The sequence below is a fragment of the Mustela lutreola genome, chromosome 10 (assembly GCF_030435805.1).
Source record: "Mustela lutreola isolate mMusLut2 chromosome 10, mMusLut2.pri, whole genome shotgun sequence".
Lineage (NCBI taxonomy): Eukaryota > Metazoa > Chordata > Mammalia > Carnivora > Mustelidae > Mustela > Mustela lutreola.
In genome coordinates, this window is record NC_081299.1 from 11,704,670 (window position 1) to 11,710,051 (window position 5,382).

The following is a 5,382-nucleotide window of genomic DNA, read 5'->3' on the forward strand; positions in this document are numbered from 1 at the left end:
TAACATGCCCACCTTCACAACCCGGGGCAGCAGCTCTTCCTGCCCACGGGTCCTGTCCCCGTGCTTTAATAAACCACCATCTTGCACCAACGACGTCTTAAGAATTCTTTCTTTAGTCGTCGGCTCCGAACCTCCTCACCCCACCGAACCTGACTTAGGTTCTGGGACTTCATCAGTACCAGATACATGGCAGGAACGCATGCAGACATTTGCTAAAGGAGAAACGCTGACAGCACTTTCTGATGGGTGGCATGTGGAGTGCAGGAGTGTCGCACTGGAGACGCTCCAGGGGTCTGTTTTTTGTTTTGTTTTGTTTTTTAAGATTTGATTTATTTATTTGACAGAGAGAGAGAGATCACAAGTAGGCAGAGAGGCAAGCATAGAGAGAGAGGGAGAAGCAATTTCCCTGCTGAGCAGAGAGCCCGATGTGGGGCTCGATCCCAGGACCCTGAGATCATGACCTGAGCCAAAGGCAGAGGCTTAACCCACTGAGCCACCCAGGCGCCCCCAGGGTTCTATTTTGAGCGGGGTCGGGAGGACAGGGGGACAATGGAGCTGCTTGCTGAGCTCCGGCAGCTAGACCACCTGGGGGTGTGGCTGGCTTCACTCCGTTGAGAAGTGCTGTGTCATCTGCTGATGAGATTCGTAGTGTGGGCAGGTGACTTCTCCGAGTCCCCATGTCTTCCTCCAGAGCCCAGCCTCACGCCTGACGGACCTCTTGCCTGGGGAACCCAGACCCCCCACAGCAAGCAGAATGGCTGGGTTCAGAGAAATGGCTCGCTAGGATGGCCTTGCCAAGAGGCAGTGTGGTGCGGGGACCGGAGCTGGGCTGTTGCCCCAGAGACCTGGGTTACGATGCGCATCGGGTGCTTTCTAGCTGGATGAGCTTTAAAAAGTCACCTTCTCTCACTGAGCCGCTCTCCTGCTGTGGAAGACGGAAGCCATTCAGAGGGTGGAAGGAGATAGCAGGTGCTTGGGGGAAGCTGGTCGCTTTCTCTAGCTCCTGGTGCTGGGCTGGACGCTTCATAAGACAAGGGTCTCAGGGATCCCTGCCACATTGGTCCCCAGGGCTGGGCTTTGAAGAGGCTCCGCCCTCTAAGCCATCTGGGAAGGAGCTGCACCTGCTGCCAGGCCTGTTGCCTCGACCCACAGGAGGACAGAGGAAGCTTCTTTCCAAACCACAGAGGATGTGGAAGGTCCTGCCGTCTGCTGGGGTTACCTTTGGGGAAGTGGCTCTCTCAGTGTGGTCCTCTGAGTGGTCTGTGGGTTGGGCTCCAGTCACCTGTGGGTTAGAACCCATCAAGGAAATTTTCCTTCAAGTAGAGGCTCCCTTGGAGGTCCCCCAGAGAAGGACATAAAATATGCCTGGTCCAAGTGGCCAAAGGTTTGTCAAGTCACTAGTGTGAACCCGTTTTTTCTGCCTTACTTCTCCATTTCGCCAGTTTCACTAGATTTTTGCAACAAAAGTGGATTTTCTCTTCTAGTAACAAACCCCATGACAGGATGATGCCTGTCTGGACACAAAAAAGGGGTGGTTTCAGCAATTTGTCTTGTAGTCTCCTGGGCAAGGAGAAGGATCTGAGAAAATTTGGGTGTTGGGGTCTGTCGCAGCACTCTGAGCCGTGTGACCCCAGAAACGAGTGCTCAGAAAAACCATCCTCTAGACGGGAGTTCCCTCGCTCTGGCCGGAAGTCCTGGGTGGTTCTGTGACCCTGAGGGGACCTTCCACGCTGTGGGAATTTAAGACAAATCCGCTCAATTGTGTTTCTGGAGCATTTGCTCTACCGCAGGTTAGATGCTTTCCCGTTTGTCTTTATTTTCTTTGGAAATTAGTATGTTAAATATTTATTTTAAAAAATTTTTTCGAGTTTTTTGAGGTATAAAGGATTGTCTTCCCTGAGTTCACACATCTATCAGCTCACATATTTACTTTTCGGAAGGGGGTTGAGAACTCACATTTATTATTTTCTCATTTGGAATTGAGCCACAGTTCTTCTTCTTCTTTTTAAAGATTTTATTTATTTATTTGCCAGAGAGAGAGATCACAAGTAGGCAGAGAGGCAGGCGGGGGTGGGGGTGGGGAAGCAGGCTCCCTGCTGAGCAGAGAGCCTGATGCAGGGCTTGATCCCAGGACCCTGAGATCACTACCTGAGCCTAAGGCAGAGGCTTAACCCACTGAGCCATCCAGGTGCCCCTGAACCACAATTCTGAGCAGTGAATGCTATTAATTCTTATTTTATAGATAGGAAAACCGAGGCACAGAAGTTCAACTTGCCCAAAGACCAGGGAAGAAAAGATGGCTGGGTCCTGTCTTAGAGAAATTTGAGGAATTCCACAATATTATTTTTGTGAATGAAGGCACATTGACTGGACATGGTCGGGGCCACAGAAGTAGCATAGGGACAAAATACCCTTTGTCTACTCTAGTATGGTTTTTATTGGAAAAGTCTTTGTGACTGTTGAGATGGAACGTTTGCCCAAAATCCAGGGGAAGATTAAATAAGCAGTAAGTGCAACCATGGATGGGTCACGTGTTCCCATTTGACCCCAGTCTGAGACATGGTGACAGTGGCTGGTAGTCATGGATTTGCCAGGTGCAGAAGCACATCATCGGTGGCAGCTCCCAGGACAGGACACTGCCTCGTCCCCGGAGCCGGTGGCGCAGAGCTGGCATTCCAAGCCATGACGTCATGCATGAGAAAAACCCTCTTTCTCTACCCAACAAGGCACGAGAGGCAAAGTCAAATCATATGTGGATCCAAGAACTGGGACCTTCCCAGGGCCGACAGAGGCGGAGAGTGTGAGCGGGCGTGGAAGGTGTGGGGGCTGCCGGGGTCTTTAGGTTCCCACTTCCTGAGGACGGGGTACCATGTCGTCTTCCAGGACTGGTCAAGAATTTGAGATTGGACACTTCAGGGCAGAGACCCTGTTCTGAATTTCTCATGAATCAGTGTCTGCTCCTTTTTAAGTTGGTGACTTGGGCTCCTGGGTGGCAGGGAATACATCTTACTCATCTCTACCCCTAGCGCTTAAACTCTCCTAATAATGGAGACGAGTCCTTCTGAGCTGTCCCTTCTTTTTTTTTTTTTTTTTTTTAAAGATTTTATTTATTTATTTGACAGAGAGAGATCACAAGCAGGCAGAGAGGCAGGCAGAGAGAGAGGAGGAAGCAGGCTCCCTGCTGAGCAGAGAGCCCGATGCGGGCCTCGATCCCAGGACCCTGAGATCATGACCTGAGCCGAAGGCAGCGGCTTAACCCACTGAGCCACCCAGGCGCCCATGAGCTGTCCCTTCTTAAAGCCAGAAACGCTCATTAAGGTTCATCCCGGATGAGTCAGACGTTTATCTTAGCCGCCGGCCTCGCAAGGGCAATGCAAAGGGCTTTGTTTCCCCGCTGATCTCACGGCTGTGGGCGAAAAGAGCCACCTTGGAGTGCTCCCGCGGGAGAGGAGGGTCGGTCACCGTGCACCTGTGCCACAGAGCTTTGAAACTGGGGTTCGAAAGGCTCAAGCGGAATTTAAATCACACACACAGGTAGATCTTTATTAGCATCAAAGAGGCCCTCCGTTATTGTGGGGTGAAAACAGAAGGCTGCTGTTATTCACAACAGCTAAAAAGATGTGGAAGCAACCCAAGTGTCTACTGCGGGATGGATGAGTCCACAAAATGTGGGGTCCACACCCAAGGGAGGATTCTTCAGCCTGAAAAAGCAAGTTCAGGGGCACCTGGTTGGCTCATTTGGTGGGATATGTGACTTTTATTTTTTTAAATATTTATTTATTTGACAGAGAGAGACACAGTGAGGGAGGAACACAAAGGAGAGAGAGTAGCAGGCTTCCTGCCAAGCAGAGAGCCCAGTGTGGGGCTCCATCCCAGCACCCTGCCATCAGGGCCCGAGCTGAAGGCAGGCACTTAACGACTGAGCCACCCAGGCGCCCAGGGACATGTGACTCTTCATCTTGGGGTTGTGGGCTTAAGCCCCACGGTGGTGTAGAGATCATTTAATTTTTGCTTTTTGAGTATGCACAGGGTCGGGGCGGGTTGGGGAAGGGCAGAGGGAGAGGGAGCGAGAATCTCCAGTGCCCCCTGCTCAGACAAAGCCCGAGGCAGGTCCTGATCCCATGACCAGGCCTGAAATCTATGGTTGGATACTTCATGGACTGAGCCACCTAGGTGCTCCTTAAAAATAAGAACTTAGGGGCGCCTGGGTGGCTCGGCGGGTTAAAGCCTCTGCCTTCGGCTCAGCCATGGTCCCAGGGTCCTGGGATCGAGCCCCGCATCAGGCTCTCTGCTCAGCGGGGAGTCTGCTTCCACCTCTCTCTCTGCCTGTCAAATGAATAAATAAAAGCTTAAAAAAAAAAAAAAAACAAAACTTAAAAAACAAAAAAAAGGCAAGTGGTTCTAACAATAGGCTACAACACGGAGGAACCTTGAGAATTTTATGCTAAATCAAGTATTTACCAAAGACAAAATACTGCCGGGCTGCCCTCTCAGGAGGGAGTGTCAGTCCTGCAAACAGAAAGTAGAAGGGTGGTGGCCGGGGCGGGGCAGTCATTTCATGTGAACGAGTTTTGCAGGACACAGAGTTCCGGTTTTGCAGGACACAGAGGTCTGGACGGCGCGGGTGGCTACACAATGATGCGAACGTATGTCATGTGGCTAACAGCGCACTTAACGATGGCTAAGGACGGACCTTTGTTACATGGATGTGACTGCAGTAAACAAGGAAAAATGGGAAGTGGACAGGTTAGATCACACACAGCTTTTTTCCTAGGATTTTTAAGATTTTATTGAGGGAGACGGAGCGCATGTGTCAGGGGTGTGGGGGAGGGAGAGAATCCCAAGCAGATGCCACACTTAGCCCGACATGGGGCTCGATCTAACGACTCTGCGGTCATGACCAACTGAGCCACCCAGTTGCCCCGTATCACACCGATTTGGAAGGGAAAGCTTTCTGTGTGCCCATTTGTCATGATGGAGAGGCCCCTGGAGGTCAGCCGTGGAACTCAAGGCCACAGCTGACCCGGTCACTGCTCCGTGTTGGGAGGCAGCCAACCTCGCCTCGGTAATTCTAATCCCGGAGTCTGCATAAGGACAAGAGCCAACAGTGAGCAGGCAGGAAAGTCTGTTCCCACAGCCGTGGGTGAGACGGCCAGTCACCCACCTCCCAGTACAGACGGACAAACGGCGAGACTAGAGGAACCCACCCAAGGGTGTGGAGCCGGGAAGGGGCACAGGGAACCCCCTGCACATTCCCGGGTGCAGACGGGCCCCGCCCCACCCCCCAGGGGCTCAGCAGGAGCCGGCCCCTCTCCGAGGACAGGGACTCTTCCTTCTGGCGCCCGTGCATTCCTCTTCAGGGAGTAAAAGGAACAGGCTTGC